Raw genomic sequence first — 19,473 nt, forward strand, 5'->3', positions numbered from 1 at the left:
CAATGAGTCTCCTTTGGTTTGGAGTGGCATAAAGAGGGGAATGATCAGGCCCTTTCAGTGTTAGCACCAACAGCAGCCTGCAGTTTCTGTTCTCCCAAGAAGAGCTAGACCTTCAGTCATCTACAGGAATGGGAATGGAACACAGGATGCTGCCTTATACAGAGTCATTAAAAAAAGGGCCGCAGACTTTTCCATTGACGGGTGGCAGACTACCTTTGGAAGCCTATTAGAAGGTAAGTCCACCCTCTAGTTAGACACCAGATCCCCAATACCGCCCCTCAGAGGAGCCCGGGGACTCCACACACTCAGCAGGGCTTCTGCTCCCTCTTCCTTCCCCATCAGCCCTGGCAGCAAAAGGATCAACACAGCAGATCAGAGCAAACACAGAGACCTTACCTGGTTGGTCAAGGCCAGCTTTCCTCCTAACAGGTCTAGTTGCTGGAGCAGCAAAGGGAGCCTGTGAACTGACTGAGGGCTTATAAAGAGTCATAGCCCCGCCCCTTCCTGTCTGCTGAGGCCTCCTCGGGAGTAGGGCTAAACTGAGGAAGGGGCGGGCCTTTCCATGAGCACATAAGCTCTCCCTCCACAGTGGTGCATCACAACTTCAGCAGTTCTGCCACAGAGCTTGTGGTGGGCAGTGGTGAGCCTGAGCCAGCTCAGGGAGGGTTGGAGTCTGGCTTGAGGATTCTTCTGAAGCAGCTGACTAGCTGACTTTTATTGCAAGACAGAGAACACAAGATCTCTCCACTGATCCTGCAAGGTAATTATATTTCTAAGTTACTTTTAAAAGGGCTGATCCTATTGAGTCTCTGCTTTATCTGGTTCCTCCACCCTGTTGAAGGGGTTGCTGGTTTTACGTTGACTGGCACGCTCCCTGTTGTCTTTATTGGACATGGCATGATACTGGAGTAGAACATTGTTGCCTACTTAGAAGCTCCAATGCTAAACTTCTCTGACTGAGTTTAGTCTTTAAAGCTTCTATCCTAGAAGTTCTAACAAGTAAAACTGAAGTGCTGGTGTTTCTTCAGTCCCCCCCCCCTCTTTAGTCCAGCCCCAAAGGTCATTCTCATGACTGGCTCTATGCCAGTAGGGCAGCCCTACCTGGGTCTAGCCATGAGAAGACGCCCCAGGATCAGCAGGAGCGGGCCTGCCCTCCCCAGCCAAGTCAAGAGAAGAACTTCCTAGCCTGCCAGCTCCCTTCCCCTTCGTCTGAGTAAATCTCCTCCTACAGTAAGGGGGAAAGGCTTGTCGTACCTGGTGGGCTGGCCGAGTGTTGCTGCAGGGCCATCGATTCTGAAAGGGAAGCCGACCTTCCATCTTCAGTCACAGTGACTTGCAGGAATGGAGCGGGCAGCTTCCCCACCTCGGTCTCTGGTCCAGACTGGCCAGATCTTGTCTTAACACATCAGGGTAGATCTCAAGGTAAAGAGCTTGCTTGGGTCCTTGGGGTATCTTTCCTGATGGGCCTGTGCAGGAGAAGGGGAGGCCGGCTGTGATGTCTTCTCAGGAGTATGGCTGAATTGAAGAGCCATGGGCTCACTTCACACCAGGCCTGAACTGCTCCAAGAGTCTGTGATCTCAGCTGCCTTGCTTCTTTGCCTAACGTTGGTTGAGAGAGCATGTAAGGATTTGTCTTGCTTGTGCAGGACAGTACTGAAGTCCTCTGTGCTTGTCAAGGAAAAAGTGCCTCGGAGAACTATCTCCCCTCTGCCTGTGCTCACAGGGCTCCCACTTGGAGTTGGCACTTGCTCTTGAAGGGTCAATTCCAGGTGCCTGCTCATTAGCTTCAGCCAACAGGGAGACTTGCTGTTAGGAAGCCAGGAGTTTCACTCTTGAGTTTAGCTGCAAGGGTTGTGTGAAGTAGAGGATCTGATCACTTCAGCCCAAGAATCAGCAGAGAAATGAGTCTGATGTTCAGGTTTGCATCCACTTGCTTTGAGTTCTCCCAGAAGCCAGAGAAATTAGGCCTTTCCTGCTCCAAAATATTCCTATTTCAGCTTTCCAAAATGTGAAATGTCTAGTAGAACCATGAAGGACATATGCATGATTCTGTATGTTGCAAGAGGATACCAGTGGCTAATGCAATAATCTGAGGTGGAAGGCCCTCGAGAAAGTTGAAGCTTTATTAACTTGTATGTCAGTGCAATATCCCAGACATATGTACTGTTGCTCTGTGGAGGGCAATACTGGATCTTTCCAGTGATAGGGCTCTTCTGTTCTGGCCAGTGTTGAGCTATAGGCCAAGAAGACTTCATAATTAACTGCATCATCTTCTGACTGTACCCCTAGTAAAGCTAGTTGGGGATCTGGCTGTAAGTTGTATCCCAGTATTGGTATATTCTACTGAGCTGCAAAGTGGCAAATGCCAATGATGAGTTAATGTTAAAGTATTTTCTGTCACTGTGGCAGAGGTTGATTTTGCATGATAAATGTTGAACCAGAGACAAACAAGGATAAACTTGTCTTAAGTCTAATTCCTTTACAGCTTTCAGCCCAATTAAAGGAGTATTTAAGTAAACCATAAATACTAGCAATCATCTTCTTGGTTTTGTGTGATCTGTAAAATCGGATGCCTGAGTGCTTGTGATCCTACAGATTGATTGGACATAAACTGAATTGGTTACAGTTAACCTCACCTGCATTATTTTTCAGCTGTGAATGAGTCTGTTCACCTTTGTCCTTAGCTATGTAGAGTTCTAATTTCCCCCCTACTTTAAATTGATCTATTTTGAGGGATCAGAAGATGCTGTGTGATAGAGGTGGTAAAGGTGGCACTGGGTTGTTAAGCCATTTCCCCCATACACATTGTGCCTTTGAGCTAAGGATTGATTGATTGCCTTATAACTCTCTACTATTCTGATGGCAGCATTGTCTGTTCAGGAGATGTTTCCATTCCCACCCACTGCTGGGAGTTATCCCCTTTAATTTTATAGATGCATAACTGGAATCTAATGCATCACTGACTCACTTAGCTAAACTGGTGATCCTTTTCCTGATGCATTATTCTTCTAAGGGTTTCAGTGCCGTGGCCCACAGTGCTGATAGTTTTTTTTCCTCATTGCCCCAAGGATTGCTAAGTCAGGATCTTGCACAGCATTGTGATCAGCTGTATCCTTGTTCAATTGTGATTTTCCCGCTGTTGCCATTTTGGAGGCCATCATGCTGCTTGGCAGGCTCTTTGCTGCTGCTGCTGTTTTGCTTTCAACGTAAACGTTTAAGTTCCATTTTAGTAACCATGTGACTTGTTTATCACACAGCTTGTTCTGTTTTAGTATTGCTGCTAACGGTTGGGCCTGCTGAGTTCTTATATAAATCCTGGCATGGGAAAGAACTTTTGGGCTAAGCAGCCATCTTGCCCAGTGTCTAGCTACACCCCCAGACTGCTGTTCTAGAGTAGTCCTATAGAGTCTCATAGTCTGGATGTCACTCCAGCTGCAGAATAGGTGACTGCGGCTTTAAGCTGCAGAGGGCCTCTAGCAAGAAGCGTTCAGGTGGAGATGGGATGGGGAAGTGGGGAGGAGCCCAGTGCAGCTCCAGTCTGGGTGTGTTTGCAAGTGTGGTGGTGTGGCTCGGGTGGTCAGTGCCGTTTGGCCATCTTGGGTTTGCTTCTGTTGGCAAACATAGTTATGTGCTCCTTCCTTTCCTCTGTTTTTTCAGTGGCTTTTTCCAAAGAGCTGCTTGGTGGTTTGGCTTGTGGTGTTGGCTTAACTTTAACCAGTTAATGGATGGGATTGAGGCAGCTGCTTGGTGGTGGCGTAGGAGTGGGGAGACCCCTTCAGCCATGACACTCACTGGGTTAACCTGGGCCAGTGGCTCCTGCCCAGCCCGCTTAACAGGGATCTTGTGAGGATTGTGGACTGCCTAGAGGAAGGACAGGATAGCCAGGTCTGCATAGCTCTCTTTATCCTGTCTTGTGAACTTGGGATGCCTGAGACCAGTAGTGCATTTTCATACCATGCTCCCAACACTCTTTCGACTGGAATGACTTAGTCCTCCTACATTGACTGGGTGCTCAATTAGCATCAGGACATAGCAGAACCTGTTGCTGTAAGGCAGACAAAAGTCTTGGCCTCAGAGGGAGGGAGGGCAGTGCAGCTGAAGCTGGTTTGCAGTAGGTGTGTGTGTTCAGCAGCTTGTCAGTCTAAGCTCAGAAATGCTGCAGTCTGCTAGTCCTCTGGTTGTCTCTGCTGCTCCTAACATCAAGGGACAAGGTGCAGGGCAACTCTTCTCCCATCCCAGTTTGTGAGAGTCAAAATCCACTGGCAGCCTGGTAGCACCAGAGCTTGGCCATGAAGCAGTGCAATGTTCACTGCAAAAGCCACAAAGGTGTGGATGTCTGCGTATTGCTCTGGGGATTGGTGCCTGTCCTAAATTCTGAAAGGCTGGGTAATTGGGTTAAGACGTCTAGCTCAGTTTTCTGGGTGCTTAATGAAGCTCTGCCTTGTCTTTGCTTTCAGGGGTTTGTGGATGCTGGACCAGCGTGGCACAATATCTTGATAACTGTACAGCACTGGGCCAATATACCAATTCAGGCATGGGATTTACTAAGCTACCCTGGGCCAGTAACTCTTGGCCAGCATGTCTCAAATGTAGGACTCTGATCTAGCAAGAGGACAATCTTTCTAGTTTGCCCCCAAATCAGCAGCTAACACTGATTTGTTGCTCCCTTTGTAGCATTTTCCATTGAAGGGGTGTTGGTGGTCATACTGCTGATCTCTTGAATCTAGTACTTAAAGCTAGAACAAACCAGGTCTTTCTCGTGCTCCCCCCATGTTAAATCCTTATTGGCCAAGGTCAGAACGTAGGGCTGTAACCCTGCACTAAAAAGTCCCAACACTAAAAAGCTTTCAACTGTACTGTGTACTAAAGCACAGTCTACATGCTCATAGGCCTTCACTTTGTATGTCAGGTTAGAATTGGGAGTTACCCAGTTCAAAAAAGCTTGTCTCTTTTCAGGGAGTTCTGGGGATGGGGCCCTAGGCTGGTAGCCAAGTGTTCTGCTTTTCCAAGTGGTGCCCACAGTGGCTTGGGATCCTTCAGATGGCCCCAAGGCTTGCAGCAGAGATGAGGGTCTCATGAGTGAGTTCTGCAGAGGACAACTGTCCTTCTTTGCCTATACAAGCATTGGAATAAATGTATGTTGGGATGCAGGGAAGGAGTACTGACCCCTGCTAACTGGGCAAAGAGGCACCTCTTACCGTGGTGATTCTTTTTATTTAGCAGGGGGAGAGTAACTGTCCCTATCCACCCCCAGCACAGTACTTCCAGTGACTGTAGCTGGGGTCTATCTTATGTTTCTTTTTAGAATGTGAGCCCTTTGGGGACAGGGTTCCATCTTATTTGTTTGTTATTTCTCTGTGTAAACCGCCCTGAGCCATTTTTGGAAGGGTGGTATAGAAATCAAATAATAATAATAACTGTACTGCAGGTGCCTTCCTGTGTAGCTTTTAAAGGCTCCCCACTTTTCAGTTTGTAATTTATGTCCCAGACTTGCCTTCACTTAGAGTGCTGCTGCCAAAAACCAGATCAGGAGCCTTTATTCCTTCTGCAGAGAAGCTCCAATGACCCAAAGGGACAAAGTGCTTCTCCCTGCATAGGTGGCTGTAGTATTTTGCCTTGAAAGACTGGAAGTTCCATCCATGAGAACCTTGGAGGACAAGGATGGCCTCCTGTGCTGTTCTGCAGAGAGGTAAGGGGTGTGTGCATGCTTCCTGATCTTGAGAGCAAGGTCAACTTCTGGCAGTGGGTGAAGCAAGACAATTCTCTGTTGTGGACTAGGGAGAAGATAGCTTAGCAGCACTAAAAGCCTTTCCTTGTCTATGGCCCTGTGGGTAGGCAAGGGCCAGAATTTTTTATTTTATTTTTACATTTCATATCCTGCTCTTCCTCCAAGGAGCCCAGAACAGTGTACTGCATACTTAAGTTTCTCCTCACAACAACCCTAACCACTATACCACCCTGGCTCTCCAGTAATCCCCATAAGCAGAGTTCCATAACCAAGTTAGCTATTACCGCCCCAACCCTCAGGCCATACTGTTGCCTCTCTGTGTGGTGCACCACCCCCTCCAGCCTTGCCAGAACTGGTGTTCAGATGAGCACTATAGGCAGATGTGAGTAACTGCTTGCATTTTGGTAATTCAAAAGGGGAGTGGCCATTCTTGGTCCCAGTAGTCTTTAGTGTGCAAGTGGTTACTTGTGCCCCAGCACGGTTTATGCCTGTTAAGTCTGCATGTGTTTCATAGCTGTAACCTCCATCTCTTTGGCAGGAGCAGCCTTCGATGGTGAGCAAAGAAGCAGTACCGCAGTCCCCTCTCGGGAGCAGCACCTGGCTCTAGAATGCTGCCATGAATGTCTTCAACTCTCTGCATTGTATGTATTGAAGAGATTGGATATGCTGCACTTGTTGATGTAAGTATCCATGGAAGGTTATAAGGAAATGCTCCAACATGCCCCAAGAAACTGCCACAACCAATACACCCAATAAATAATTCAACCAAGAGACCCAAGCCACTATAAATAAACCTAAAGCCCCAATAAACCAACTTATAAACCTGAAGCCTCCCAAATAAACCACCACAACCAATAAACCAACTTATAAACCTGAAGCCTCCCAAATAAACCACCACAACCAATAAACCCAAAGCCCCGATAAACCAACTAACCCAAAGCCCCGATAAACAAACCCACTGCCCAGCCAATAAAGTGAAATGCTCATGATGCAGCTTGTGGTAGAGACTTTTACTGACAGTGTCCTGAATTTGGTTTGTGCAGCATCCATGATGGACACAACAGCCTCTGTTTTTCAGGAGGAGCCCTGGAAGGGGCAGAGAGAAGAACTAGCACAGGCCCAGCCCTGGCAGCAGCACGATCATCTAGAATGCCAGAAACCAGCTCTGCTCCTCCCTGCCACTGGTAATATGTATTTTGACTGGAAGTGTTTAGATCTCTCTCTTGTGGCACACATACCATGGACGTAACCTTGGTCTCTTTTGCAGGAGCAGGCTTTGAAGGGGTTGAAAGAAGCAAGACCACGGTGCCTCCCTCAGCAGCACTCTCTCTCTCTCTCTGGCAGTCGGCTCCTGGTGGTATGTCTTGTTCTTCTTTGTAACGCTTGGCGCTTGCTCTTGTAGCATGGGCATACTAGGCTCATCTGTCTCCATTTGCCTGTCAGTTCTGCAGGGCAGCCTTGGAAGTGATGGGAAGAATTCGTGTGGTCCATGATGAAGGAAAACCAGGTTCTGGCTGGTCCAGGCCTGTGCACGTCGATAGTTGGCAATAAATGTAAGTGCTGTTATGAATGTAATAACCATTTTTGGGTTATGCCTTTTGCACACAGTTAGTATGCTGCTGTATCGAGTAAGATGGTGAACTAGTTCTCTGAATGGCCACTGATGCCAAACACAAATTATCACTTGTGTTTCTGGGTTGAGGGACACTTCACACCATCACAGCCCGATCTGCCAGCTGATAGGCTAAGTGTCTGGTTGTTTCCGGCTGGTGAACCGCATGGAGCCTCGGCCTACTTGTCAGTCTTGGGGAACACCACAGAGTGACGATAGGTGGAAATCAAAGTGTCCAGGGACAGACTCTCCAGTTGGATTTGTGTGCCAATGCTATGGCACTTGATCTACCCAGTACATGCAGAAGTGGAGCCAGATGGTTTAGTTTCCTAGCACTGGAAGCTTTGATCCTAAGATGCCGTTGCACCTCAGGAGCTATCTGCACCTGAATTTCCCAAGACAAATGGATGTCTGGTACCTGTCGGATGAGGAGGTGGGCAGCGGTGAAGGGGGTGATCAGGATGGCAACCGCACTTGCTACGCCACAGCTCTTGGTGACTCAGCTTCTCTCTGCACCGGCCCTGCCCTCTTTGCCCACGCTGGTGCACTCTTTTCCTTCTGTCATGGGGCTGCAGCTGGCTAGGGAATTGGTAGCAAAGGTTTGCCTCTCCCCGCCAGATTTGTTGGATGGGTGGCACGTTACCACCACCACCACCACCACCACCACCACAGCAAACCAATAAATCCTAACCTGCAACTTCAGCCTGTTCAGTCTAGGCAGCTTGTTCAGCCAGCCCCTTGGACTCCCTCAGCCAGGAGTGAAGCATAAGGCCACCCTGCTGCCATCTGCCTTGACCCTCATGCTGGGTCTCCCCCTCTTTGACTTTGAAGACTCCCTCTGAAGAATATGGCTATAAGCTCATCTTTTTCCTCAAAGAAAAATCTGTGTCTTCCAAAGTGAGACACTCTTTCTTAGTGAAAAAACTGCTCCAGCCCCTCTCTTTGGATCCGGGAGCCCAGCTCTGTAATTGGATACCAGCGCATACCAAGAAAAAACTCAGCCAGTCAGAACAACTGGGGTAGTGGTGAGCACCAGCTCACAGCTTACATCAGGGGGCACATCCATGCAGCTTGGGAGGAACTTCAGTCGGACAAAGAAGCAGGCCAAGAACGGAGTGAGGCGGCGAAGGCAAAGTTCTGTCCCCAGGCTAACCAGCCATGAGCTCAAACGGTTGCCATTATTGTGACCAGCCAGTTCACAGGGGAAACAAAGGAGAGGAAGAGGAGTGCCCATGATGTCCATCAGCCATGGGGCCTTGGTGCAGTGGCCAGCCGTGATGAAAACTCCCAGGGCCCCAACATGTTAACTCAGCTGAGCACTTTTGGAACTGGCTTCTTGTTGGTTGTCTGTGTCTTGTTCTGTAAAGGGAAATGTTGTTGATTCTCCAGTAAATATTGGCACAGTATGTTTGACTGAATGTTACTGACAATGCAGTGAGAAAGGGCCATAGTGCCTCACAGTTTCACAACCCGCCTCTGCGTAGGTTGGGCTCTTGTATGTGAAAATGTGTTTGTAATGTGACAGCACTTCTGTAAACCTTTTGGGAAAGGACTTGCTCTGCAAATTGAACACCATTATTCACAATTATCTGTGGACATACCACATAATTGGGCTACTAAATTAGTTATGGCCTCAGCAACAGCAGGGGCTTCTCAGCAGTGCCTTGGGTGGCCAACTGAGGCACTGGATGAGGGGCCTCCTTCTTTGTGGGCCTCCCCTGAAGAAAAAGGGAGCTCTGCTTATGGCTGGACCAGATACATTACCCCTAAGAAGGGCAAGCTCTACTTTTCCCCCTCATGGTATCAAATTTATTGTGGTGGTTCTGCAGCTGTCTTTGCTACTGCTAATATGATTTCCCACTACAGTATGGACGATGTTTCTGATATTGCATTTCTGTTTTGGTGCTACATCCAGGAGGCCCACAGGTGGCATCAGACTGAGAGAACAGTGTGAACAACACAATGCTCCACCCCTTGGGTTTCTAGTTGGGAGCTGTAAAGCCACATGTCTTTGTCTAAGCCTCTATATGCTTTGCTTTCTGAGTCTGAGCAGAAAGAAGATGTGATGGAATCCGTGGGAGCAGCAAGATCAGCTAGACTGCTGGAAAGCTCCTCCCTGCTGGTGGTGATGGTAAGGATTTCTACAGGTAGTGTTTGGTCTTCACTGTTGTGACATGAGCATTGTAGACATCTGTTTTGCAGGAGCAGGCTCTGAAGGTGTGGAAAGAAGCAGTACCAGGGTCTCAATCAGTAGGGGCATCTTCTCTGTGCCCGATGGTAGGTATGATTGACATGGTTTGGAACTCCTGAGTGTTTAGATTGTGGGCCCTATGGGGACAGGAATCCATTTTTAAAAACTTTATTTCTCAATCTAAATGGTTTGGGGCACTCTTGAGAAGAGACAAGTATTCATTGCCATCTGACAGATGTACCCTCTGTGTCCATTGCTTCTTAGTTGCAGAGGAGCAGCTGCAGAAGTGGCAGAAACGATCGGTGCAGCCACAGCCTCAGCCTCAGGTGCAACACGATTCTCGGACACAAGAAACCTCTGTGACTGGTGGCAGACATGCTTGACGTTTGGATCTTGTCACGAACCCAGCTCTGACCGACATGACTCGCAGGCCAGCATGGGCGCCCTCAAAAACCCCTTGTCTGTGTTGTAGCTGGCTCTGTATTGAGGCTTCTCTTCGCCTGCACTGTTGGCAGAAGCACCTTGCAGGATGTCTTGCTTCTCATTCCTGTGCTCTGCTCTTGGATGTCTCCGCTCCTGACACTCAAACTCTGACTTTGCCTGCTTCGAATGGACTGACACTTTCCTTCAGCCTCGCACCGCTCTTGCCCAGCTGGGACAGCCAGAAGACGGACACTGCTCAGCCTTGGCTCTGCTGCCTTGGTCAGCATTGTGGTCTTCATTTCCTAAGTACCTAATAATCTGCATCTCCGGCCACTAACTACATCAGTGTTGTCTTGGAGTCTCCTGTGAGAGGAGAGACGCTGTGCCCCTGGGGCTTATAAAGAGGGAGGGCGTGCCCCCAAGAGGCACACTGGATCTAGTCTTCCACCAAGTGAGACTACCTGTGACTCTATCCATCACCTGCCCTGCCTAGCATCCCCCCCCCCCGTCTGAGGAAGCACCAGCTGCCACTGAGGGATGGGCCTTGTCTGGGGCTACGCTGAGACTCTGGAATCCATTCCCTGCAGAAATCAGAGCCTCCCCATCTCAGACTACTTAAGACATTGGACACATTTCTTCACCCAAGCTTTTAAAGTAGATGTGGCTTTAACTTCCTGGTCTTTGACTGTAATAAAGATGTGTATCTGAAGGTTTTAGTTGGTTTGAATTGTTCCTGGAATTTGTTTCTTTGCCTTCTTCCACCCTTTTTAGAAATGGCTTCATTTACCCTACCGGCTCCTGCTGACTGCCTCTGTCGGTCTATTCATTGGCTTTCCTTTGGTGTTCTTGCTGATGTATCTGATGCTTCATTTCTCTTCTCTCTTCTGTCTCTACATGTTACAACCATCACTTGGATACTGTTCTTCCTTATTTGGGAGCATGGTCCCGGTCACTGTTGCTCCTCCTCCCTCTTTACCTGTCCTATTGAGTCTGTTTCTATTCTGACTGGTGTCCTCTGCCTCGCACTACGGTGGCTGCTGTTGCTTAGTGTGGCCTCCTCTGCGACTGACAAGCCAGTCATGGTGGCTTGACAGTTGTCAAAGCCTACCTGCCGTCTCACTGCTCCTCACCTGCCTCTGACAGCAGCGGTGTGCTCTGAGGTTCTTGTCTATCCACTCAGTCTCCCGACTCTCGCTTGATTGGCTGGATTCTTGGGGAGGGAAATGTTTTTGTTTTTAGGGTGGAGGCAAGGGAGGAGTGGTTGGTTGACTTGCAGTCAAGATGGTTATCTTCACTCTGGCATGCTCCAGAGCCTCCTGTCAAAATGTTCACGGTCCTCAGCTGCTTTGTCACTTCCTAACAGTGGATCCTTGCTTGTTAAACAGGTGATCAATTTCCCTTGTCTGCTGTCAGAGTCTTGGCTGGTGAGTTTCTATAAATATCTAGGGCAGGAAGAAAGTTCAGCCTCCTGCTTCCAGAGGGAGATGTCAGGACTCTGGAGTCTTAAACATTATAGATTCTGTTAAAGTATCTTGTGCAATTCCTGACAGACTGAGAGTGCTGGAAGGTAGCATATCTCTCAATTAGAAGATGGGAGTTGATCCACCGGTTCCACCTTGTGTATCTTTCAGAATGCTAATGAGAGCTTCCCAGCCAAGGGTGTGCCCTGGAATGCAACTCTCACTGCTTGAATGTGTGTCTTCTAGGGATCCATAGCAAAGTATCTCCTCTGCCAGAGGTGTATGATTTTGAAATGGAAAGAGCTCACTGTATTTCAGCTTTACCCTTGTTTGACACCTACTCCAAAGCTGCTGAGCTTTACTGTTGGAGATCTTTTGAAGTGTGCTCAAAGGAAAAGTTGTCATATAAAAACTTTCAAATAATGTTGCTCCTGCATTTTCCTAAAGTGGGTGAGAAATATTGTTGCTTGGAAATGTGCAATGCCATGTTGATTTTCCAGCAGTATTCTGCAGCTTCAGAGAAGTACATAGCTGGACCAAATCCTGTAGGAGTGAGGTAAGTTTTCACTGTCACATTAGAAGATCTGCCAGTGGACTCTCATTCCTGTGCAAAGCAGAAGGAAGGTTGTTGCAGTTGCAACACATGAAGCCATCCAGTGGAATGTGCTGTGAGCTAAGATAATCAGCACACTGACAGTTGTGACAATACTTCATTGCTTGGTTAGGTTTTCCCTCTTGGATAGTGGGGGGTTCATGTATTAACTGACAGGACTATGCCTTGCAGTTCATTCTCTGGCCAAGGATTGAAGTTGTACTGCTAAAATGGAGCTGCAAAGATACTGTAACTTAAACATGCATGTGTGTCAAGAACCTTTCCCCTGAACTTCAAAAGAAAAGATCAATGTCTGGAGTCTTGGGAGGTGAAAACAAGGACTGCACAAAGGCCCTCCTCCACAGATAGGAGTGAAAAACCAGGTATGGCTGCTATTCTACTGACTCCACTGTCTCCTACCACTGGAATTGGAAAATCCTTGATCCCAGCACCCACAGCTCAATCATCTGTCATGGATGGTTGAGGAGTGGGTGTTGGGATCAAGGGTTTTCCAATTCCAGCGGTAGGGAATGGTGGTGCAGAACCTATCTCGAAGAGATGGTTTTTTCCTTTTAGGGTTTGGTTTTTTCCTTTTAGGGTTTGGTTTTTTCCTTTTAGGGTTTGGTTTTTTCCTTTTAGGGTTTGGTTTTTTCCTTTTAGGGTTTGGTTTTTTCCTTTTAGGGTTTGGTTTTTTCCTTTTAGGGTTTGGTTTTTTCCTTTTAGGGTTTGGTTTTTTCCTTTTAGGGTTTGGTTTTTTCCTTTTAGGGTTTGGTTTTTTCCTTTTAGGGTTTGGTTTTTTCCTTTTAGGGTTTGGTTTTTTCCTTTTAGGGTTTGGTTTTTTCCTTTTAGGGTTTGGTTTTTTCCTTTTAGGGTTTGGTTTTTTCCTTTTAGGGTTTGGTTTTTTCCTTTTAGGGTTTGGTTTTTTCCTTTTAGGGTTTGGTTTTTTCCTTTTAGGGTTTGGTTTTTTCCTTTTAGGGTTTGGTTTTTTCCTTTTAGGGTTTGGTTTTTTCCTTTTAGGGTTTGGTTTTTTCCTTTTAGGGTTTGGTTTTTTCCTTTTAGGGTTTGGTTTTTTCCTTTTAGGGTTTGGTTTTTTCCTTTTAGGGTTTGGTTTTTTCCTTTTAGGGTTTGGTTTTTTCCTTTTAGGGTTTGGTTTTTTCCTTTTAGGGTTTGGTTTTTTCCTTTTAGGGTTTGGTTTTTTCCTTTTAGGGTTTGGTTTTTTCCTTTTAGGGTTTGGTTTTTTCCTTTTAGGGTTTGGTTTTTTCCTTTTAGGGTTTGGTTTTTTCCTTTTAGGGTTTGGTTTTTTCCTTTTAGGGTTTGGTTTTTTCCTTTTAGGGTTTGGTTTTTTCCTTTTAGGGTTTGGTTTTTTCCTTTTAGGGTTTGGTTTTTTCCTTTTAGGGTTTGGTTTTTTCCTTTTAGGGTTTGGTTTTTTCCTTTTAGGGTTTGGTTTTTTCCTTTTAGGGTTTGGTTTTTTCCTTTTAGGGTTTGGTTTTTTCCTTTTAGGGTTTGGTTTTTTCCTTTTAGGGTTTGGTTTTTTCCTTTTAGGGTTTGGTTTTTTCCTTTTAGGGTTTGGTTTTTTCCTTTTAGGGTTTGGTTTTTTCCTTTTAGGGTTTGGTTTTTTCCTTTTAGGGTTTGGTTTTTTCCTTTTAGGGTTTGGTTTTTTCCTTTTAGGGTTTGGTTTTTTCCTTTTAGGGTTTGGTTTTTTCCTTTTAGGGTTTGGTTTTTTCCTTTTAGGGTTTGGTTTTTTCCTTTTAGGGTTTGGTTTTTTCCTTTTAGGGTTTGGTTTTTTCCTTTTAGGGTTTGGTTTTTTCCTTTTAGGGTTTGGTTTTTTCCTTTTAGGGTTTGGTTTTTTCCTTTTAGGGTTTGGTTTTTTCCTTTTAGGGTTTGGTTTTTTCCTTTTAGGGTTTGGTTTTTTCCTTTTAGGGTTTGGTTTTTTCCTTTTAGGGTTTGGTTTTTTCCTTTTAGGGTTTGGTTTTTTCCTTTTAGGGTTTGGTTTTTTCCTTTTAGGGTTTGGTTTTTTCCTTTTAGGGTTTGGTTTTTTCCTTTTAGGGTTTGGTTTTTTCCTTTTAGGGTTTGGTTTTTTCCTTTTAGGGTTTGGTTTTTTCCTTTTAGGGTTTGGTTTTTTCCTTTTAGGGTTTGGTTTTTTCCTTTTAGGGTTTGGTTTTTTCCTTTTAGGGTTTGGTTTTTTCCTTTTAGGGTTTGGTTTTTTCCTTTTAGGGTTTGGTTTTTTCCTTTTAGGGTTTGGTTTTTTCCTTTTAGGGTTTGGTTTTTTCCTTTTAGGGTTTGGTTTTTTCCTTTTAGGGTTTGGTTTTTTCCTTTTAGGGTTTGGTTTTTTCCTTTTAGGGTTTGGTTTTTTCCTTTTAGGGTTTGGTTTTTTCCTTTTAGGGTTTGGTTTTTTCCTTTTAGGGTTTGGTTTTTTCCTTTTAGGGTTTGGTTTTTTCCTTTTAGGGTTTGGTTTTTTCCTTTTAGGGTTTGGTTTTTTCCTTTTAGGGTTTGGTTTTTTCCTTTTAGGGTTTGGTTTTTTCCTTTTAGGGTTTGGTTTTTTCCTTTTAGGGTTTGGTTTTTTCCTTTTAGGGTTTGGTTTTTTCCTTTTAGGGTTTGGTTTTTTCCTTTTAGGGTTTGGTTTTTTCCTTTTAGGGTTTGGTTTTTTCCTTTTAGGGTTTGGTTTTTTCCTTTTAGGGTTTGGTTTTTTCCTTTTAGGGTTTGGTTTTTTCCTTTTAGGGTTTGGTTTTTTCCTTTTAGGGTTTGGTTTTTTCCTTTTAGGGTTTGGTTTTTTCCTTTTAGGGTTTGGTTTTTTCCTTTTAGGGTTTGGTTTTTTCCTTTTAGGGTTTGGTTTTTTCCTTTTAGGGTTTGGTTTTTTCCTTTTAGGGTTTGGTTTTTTCCTTTTAGGGTTTGGTTTTTTCCTTTTAGGGTTTGGTTTTTTCCTTTTAGGGTTTGGTTTTTTCCTTTTAGGGTTTGGTTTTTTCCTTTTAGGGTTTGGTTTTTTCCTTTTAGGGTTTGGTTTTTTCCTTTTAGGGTTTGGTTTTTTCCTTTTAGGGTTTGGTTTTTTCCTTTTAGGGTTTGGTTTTTTCCTTTTAGGGTTTGGTTTTTTCCTTTTAGGGTTTGGTTTTTTCCTTTTAGGGTTTGGTTTTTTCCTTTTAGGGTTTGGTTTTTTCCTTTTAGGGTTTGGTTTTTTCCTTTTAGGGTTTGGTTTTTTCCTTTTAGGGTTTGGTTTTTTCCTTTTAGGGTTTGGTTTTTTCCTTTTAGGGTTTGGTTTTTTCCTTTTAGGGTTTGGTTTTTTCCTTTTAGGGTTTGGTTTTTTCCTTTTAGGGTTTGGTTTTTTCCTTTTAGGGTTTGGTTTTTTCCTTTTAGGGTTTGGTTTTTTCCTTTTAGGGTTTGGTTTTTTCCTTTTAGGGTTTGGTTTTTTCCTTTTAGGGTTTGGTTTTTTCCTTTTAGGGTTTGGTTTTTTCCTTTTAGGGTTTGGTTTTTTCCTTTTAGGGTTTGGTTTTTTCCTTTTAGGGTTTGGTTTTTTCCTTTTAGGGTTTGGTTTTTTCCTTTTAGGGTTTGGTTTTTTCCTTTTAGGGTTTGGTTTTTTCCTTTTAGGGTTTGGTTTTTTCCTTTTAGGGTTTGGTTTTTTCCTTTTAGGGTTTGGTTTTTTCCTTTTAGGGTTTGGTTTTTTCCTTTTAGGGTTTGGTTTTTTCCTTTTAGGGTTTGGTTTTTTCCTTTTAGGGTTTGGTTTTTTCCTTTTAGGGTTTGGTTTTTTCCTTTTAGGGTTTGGTTTTTTCCTTTTAGGGTTTGGTTTTTTCCTTTTAGGGTTTGGTTTTTTCCTTTTAGGGTTTGGTTTTTTCCTTTTAGGGTTTGGTTTTTTCCTTTTAGGGTTTGGTTTTTTCCTTTTAGGGTTTGGTTTTTTCCTTTTAGGGTTTGGTTTTTTCCTTTTAGGGTTTGGTTTTTTCCTTTTAGGGTTTGGTTTTTTCCTTTTAGGGTTTGGTTTTTTCCTTTTAGGGTTTGGTTTTTTCCTTTTAGGGTTTGGTTTTTTCCTTTTAGGGTTTGGTTTTTTCCTTTTAGGGTTTGGTTTTTTCCTTTTAGGGTTTGGTTTTTTCCTTTTAGGGTTTGGTTTTTTCCTTTTAGGGTTTGGTTTTTTCCTTTTAGGGTTTGGTTTTTTCCTTTTAGGGTTTGGTTTTTTCCTTTTAGGGTTTGGTTTTTTCCTTTTAGGGTTTGGTTTTTTCCTTTTAGGGTTTGGTTTTTTCCTTTTAGGGTTTGGTTTTTTCCTTTTAGGGTTTGGTTTTTTCCTTTTAGGGTTTGGTTTTTTCCTTTTAGGGTTGGTTTTTTCCTTTTAGGGTTTGGTTTTTTCCTTTTAGGGTTTGGTTTTTTCCTTTTAGGGTTTGGTTTTTTCCTTTTAGGGTTTGGTTTTTTCCTTTTAGGGTTTGGTTTTTTCCTTTTAGGGTTTGGTTTTTTCCTTTTAGGGTTTGGTTTTTTCCTTTTAGGGTTTGGTTTTTTCCTTTTAGGGTTTGGTTTTTTCCTTTTAGGGTTTGGTTTTTTCCTTTTAGGGTTTGGTTTTTTCCTTTTAGGGTTTGGTTTTTTCCTTTTAGGGTTTGGTTTTTTCCTTTTAGGGTTTGGTTTTTTCCTTTTAGGGTTTGGTTTTTTCCTTTTAGGGTTTGGTTTTTTTCCTTTTAGGGTTTGGTTTTTTCCTTTTAGGGTTTGGTTTTTTCCTTTTAGGGTTTGGTTTTTTCCTTTTAGGGTTTGGTTTTTTCCTTTTAGGGTTTGGTTTTTTCCTTTTAGGGTTTGGTTTTTTCCTTTTAGGGTTTGGTTTTTTCCTTTTAGGGTTTGGTTTTTTCCTTTTAGGGTTTGGTTTTTTCCTTTTAGGGTTTGGTTTTTTCCTTTTAGGGTTTGGTTTTTTCCTTTTAGGGTTTGGTTTTTTCCTTTTAGGGTTGGTTTTTTCCTTTTAGGGTTTGGTTTTTTCCTTTTAGGGTTTGGTTTTTTCCTTTTAGGGTTTGGTTTTTTCCTTTTAGGGTTTGGTTTTTTCCTTTTAGGGTTTGGTTTTTTCCTTTTAGGGTTTGGTTTTTTCCTTTTAGGGTTTGGTTTTTTCCTTTTAGGGTTTGGTTTTTTCCTTTTAGGGTTTGGTTTTTTCCTTTTAGGGTTTGGTTTTTTCCTTTTAGGGTTTGGTTTTTTCCTTTTAGGGTTTGGTTTTTTCCTTTTAGGGTTTGGTTTTTTCCTTTTAGGGTTTGGTTTTTTCCTTTTAGGGTTTGGTTTTTTCCTTTTAGGGTTTGGTTTTTTCCTTTTAGGGTTTGGTTTTTTCCTTTTAGGGTTTGGTTTTTTCCTTTTAGGGTTTGGTTTTTTCCTTTTAGGGTTTGGTTTTTTCCTTTTAGGGTTTGGTTTTTTCCTTTTAGGGTTTGGTTTTTTCCTTTTAGGGTTTGGTTTTTTCCTTTTAGGGTTTGGTTTTTTCCTTTTAGGGTTTGGTTTTTTCCTTTTAGGGTTTGGTTTTTTCCTTTTAGGGTTTGGTTTTTTCCTTTTAGGGTTTGGTTTTTTCCTTTTAGGGTTTGGTTTTTTCCTTTTAGGGTTTGGTTTTTTCCTTTTAGGGTTTGGTTTTTTCCTTTTAGGGTTTGGTTTTTTCCTTTTAGGGTTTGGTTTTTTCCTTTTAGGGTTTGGTTTTTTCCTTTTAGGGTTTGGTTTTTTCCTTTTAGGGTTTGGTTTTTTCCTTTTAGGGTTTGGTTTTTTCCTTTTAGGGTTTGGTTTTTTCCTTTTAGGGTTTGGTTTTTTCCTTTTAGGGTTTGGTTTTTTCCTTTTAGGGTTTGGTTTTTTCCTTTTAGGGTTTGGTTTTTTCCTTTTAGGGTTTGGTTTTTTTCCTTTTAGGGTTTGGTTTTTTCCTTTTAGGGTTTGGTTTTTTCCTTTTAGGGTTTGGTTTTTTCCTTTTAGGGTTTGGTTTTTTCCTTTTAGGGTTTGGTTTTTTCCTTTTAGGGTTTGGTTTTTTCCTTTTAGGGTTTGGTTTTTTCCTTTTAGGGTTTGGTTTTTTCCTTTTAGGGTTTGGTTTTTTCCTTTTAGGGTTTGGTTTTTTCCTTTTAGGGTTTGGTTTTTTCCTTTTAGGGTTTGGTTTTTTCCTTTTAGGGTTTGGTTTTTTCCTTTTAGGGTTTGGTTTTTTCCTTTTAGGGTTTGGTTTTTTCCTTTTAGGGTTTGGTTTTTTCCTTTTAGGGTTTGGTTTTTTCCTTTTAGGGTTTGGTTTTTTCCTTTTAGGGTTTGGTTTTTTCCTTTTAGGGTTTGGTTTTTTCCTTTTAGGGTTTGGTTTTTTCCTTTTAGGGTTTGGTTTTTTCCTTTTAGGGTTTGGTTTTTTCCTTTTAGGGTTTGGTTTTTTCCTTTTAGGGTTTGGTTTTTTCCTTTTAGGGTTTGGTTTTTTCCTTTTAGGGTTTGGTTTTTTCCTTTTAGGGTTTGGTTTTTTCCTTTTAGGGTTTGGTTTTTTCCTTTTAGGGTTTGGTTTTTTCCTTTTAGGGTTTGGTTTTTTCCTTTTAGGGTTTGGTTTTTTCCTTTTAGGGTTTGGTTTTTTCCTTTTAGGGTTTGGTTTTTTCCTTTTAGGGTTTGGTTTTTTCCTTTTAGGGTTTGGTTTTTTCCTTTTAGGGTTTGGTTTTTTCCTTTTAGGGTTTGGTTTTTTCCTTTTAGGGTTTGGTTTTTTCCTTTTAGGGTTTGGTTTTTTCCTTTTAGGGTTTGGTTTTTTCCTTTTAGGGTTTGGTTTTTTCCTTTTAGGGTTTGGTTTTTTCCTTTTAGGGTTTGGTTTTTTCCTTTTAGGGTTTGGTTTTTTCCTTTTAGGGTTTGGTTTTTTCCTTTTAGGGTTTGGTTTTTTCCTTTTAGGGTTTGGTTTTTTCCTTTTAGGGTTTGGTTTTTTCCTTTTAGGGTTTGGTTTTTTCCTTTTAGGGTTTGGTTTTTTCCTTTTAGGGTTTGGTTTTTTCCTTTTAGGGTTTGGTTTTTTCCTTTTAGGGTTTGGTTTTTTCCTTTTAGGGTTTGGTTTTTTCCTTTTAGGGTTTGGTTTTTTCCTTTTAGGGTTTGGTTTTTTCCTTTTAGGGTTTGGTTTTTTCCTTTTAGGGTTTGGTTTTTTCCTTTTAGGGTTTGGTTTTTTCCTTTTAGGGTTTGGTTTTTTCCTTTTAGGGTTTGGTTTTTTCCTTTAGGGTTTGGTTTTTTCCTTTTAGGGTTTGGTTTTTTCCTTTTAGGGTTTGGTTTTTTCCTTTTAGGGTTTGGTTTTTTCCTTTTAGGGTTTGGTTTTTTCCTTTTAGGGTTTGGTTTTTTCCTTTTAGGGTTTGGTTTTTTCCTTTTAGGGTTTGGTTTTTTCCTTTTAGGGTTTGGTTTTTTCCTTTTAGGGTTTGGTTTTTTCCTTTTAGGGTTTGGTTTTTTCCTTTTAGGGTTTGGTTTTTTCCTTTTAGGGTTTGGTTTTTTCCTTTTAGGGTTTGGTTTTTTCCTTTTAGGGTTTGGTTTTTTCCTTTTAGGGTTTGGTTTTTTCCTTTTAGGGTT

The 19,473-nt window shown here is 42.9% G+C and overlaps 1 long non-coding RNA gene across 6 annotated transcripts; it reads left to right on the plus strand.

Annotated features, from left to right (window-relative positions):
* The first annotated feature begins 582 nt into the window (after nucleotides 1–582).
* On the plus strand, nucleotides 583–10,663 carry LOC128334152 (uncharacterized). 6 transcript variants are annotated; one of them, XR_008311197.1, is made up of 8 exons: nucleotides 583–760; nucleotides 6,267–6,408; nucleotides 6,807–6,912; nucleotides 6,996–7,085; nucleotides 7,172–7,281; nucleotides 8,044–9,471; nucleotides 9,543–9,617; nucleotides 9,796–10,663. It is a non-coding gene; the product is annotated as an uncharacterized LOC128334152 (long non-coding RNA). The 6 variants fall into 6 exon arrangements; XR_008311196.1 differs by having other exon boundaries at nucleotides 9,256–9,471; XR_008311199.1 differs by having other exon boundaries at nucleotides 9,385–9,471.
* The last annotated feature ends 8,810 nt before the right edge of the window (nucleotides 10,664–19,473 follow it).

This window comes from Hemicordylus capensis, chromosome 9, assembly GCF_027244095.1.
Source record: "Hemicordylus capensis ecotype Gifberg chromosome 9, rHemCap1.1.pri, whole genome shotgun sequence".
Lineage (NCBI taxonomy): Eukaryota > Metazoa > Chordata > Lepidosauria > Squamata > Cordylidae > Hemicordylus > Hemicordylus capensis.